Consider the following 2040-nt stretch of genomic DNA (forward strand, 5'->3'; position numbering starts at 1 on the left):
GGTATCCCACACACTACAGAAATAGTAGCCCAAGTTCTCCTCTCAGAACAGAAGGCCTAATTCTGTCCTCAAGCACATCACTGTAAATATGGAGTAAATCCATTAAGTGACTGGAGTTATTCCCAGTTTACATAGGTAGACCTGTAATCAGTCACTAAAGATAGGACCAGATTCTGAAGGATGCACTCAAAGAATCTCTCTCATATCGAGGAGAATTACGGTATCACATACATTAAGCAGCAGAGGAAATCTAGGTTTTTGTTTAGCAGAGGAAGGCTAGTATTAGTCCAGAGTTTCATAAAAAATTTGAAAAAATCTTTATCCAATTATTCAAGACCTACATTATATAATGTATCCAAAAGTGGCAGTGTCTATTCACATCTGTAGAATGTGCTATTTCCCCCCCCCCGCAAACAAACAGAAGATAAAGAAAGCCAATTTGTAAAAGCTATAATCAGTTTTTCTTTCCAATACAATATTGATATAAAAATTGGCAGATTCTGAGGCTTGGAAAGAATCCTTACGTAAGTGAATAAACCCATGCTTTACCCAAGCTCTCAATGAATAAGGGCAAGATCATAGCCTATCCTGCACAAGGAAGTAGGGGGATGCAAGGTGCCTCTTACTCCCTTGTACTGGAGTTCTGTACCAACGCTTCCTGTGGGCCTGGGAAAGCAGGCAATACATTCCTCCCCACACATGCAGATGGGCAGAAAGGGCAGGAGTGGCCAGTCTTGACTTCACCTCACCAACATACTAGAGCAGCAAGGAGCATGTGCGGCACCTGTATAGACTCACTGCAGCTTAATCCCTCCACAAATGAGACTGTCACTTCAATTCACAGTCCCCCAATCTCCCTCCCAGTCTGCTCCAGCACCCTACCACCCTAGCCTTTTCCATGGGCTAGATTTCAAAATGACAATCTAGCCCTAAATACACAATATGGCCTGAACTGTAGTTCTCTGGCTTTGGTACAGCAAGTTACTTTGATTTTCCTGACCCTCGTGTTGTCACAGTTACCATGTGTCTTGTCCCTTGGATGCTGCAAGATGGAGCAATTAATGACTTTATTATAAGAGTTGGCTGGTGAAAGGAAATGAACAGAGCTTCAGGTGCTGTCACAGTGGGGCTACAGGTAAGTCCTTGAAGTCAGGCTCTCTACATAAAAAGGACTGTTTTGCTATGACACTTAGCACTGGGACGTCTTACGTGAGTAGCCACAGGGACAAAAATGCACTTCAGGAAATAATTTTTGAAGGGTTCAGCTGTATAGCATAGAATTCTCATGTAACAAATACACTCTCCCCAGTGAAAGAGAACTGATGAAGGATGGAAACAGCTAAAATAACATGAGACATGACCAGTCACTTGTGAATTTAAACACACACATCTTAATATCTCAAGTAATATTGCATTTCTAACCAGCATTCTTGGAAGCATGGACTAACTACTTTAAAAAAAAAAAAAAAAAAACCATGCATCAAATCCCAAATTTGAGGTTGAGTTACCAGTTTTTACCTTTGCAGATTAGTCACCTTCATACAAGGTTTGTCGGAACCACAACACAGACACTCATGCAGAGATCATCAGTAGCCTTGGGAATCTAAATTGGTGACCTGCTAGGCTCCGATCTGGCTTGTTTGAACTGGAACCTCATAAGAAAGGAGGTTTGTTGGAAAGAAGATAAATACTTGGAGACACAAGTATATAAGCCACCAATGCAAATGCTGGAAATCTGAACAGTGAAGAACCGGCTCGATTCATTTTGCATTCTACCATTTTTTAATATTTAGTAAGAATGTAACAAAAGAACTGAACCATACTTACATATGCTGTTTGGCAAATCTTGGCTTAAATCTGATATTCTCGTTGCTGAATGACTGACTTTAGAGACAGAACTGACTGTGTTAAGTGGCTAAAAGGACATTATCTTTTAAGGCCATAAGAGTCTAAAAAGCATTTTAAAAGGAAAACACAACAGTATAGGGGACACTGTTCCTAAGCTCCTCTGATGTATATAGAAAAATCTACCACGCCAGG

The sequence above is a fragment of the Chrysemys picta genome, chromosome 18, assembly GCF_011386835.1.
Source record: "Chrysemys picta bellii isolate R12L10 chromosome 18, ASM1138683v2, whole genome shotgun sequence".
NCBI classification, from domain to species: Eukaryota; Metazoa; Chordata; order Testudines; family Emydidae; genus Chrysemys; species Chrysemys picta.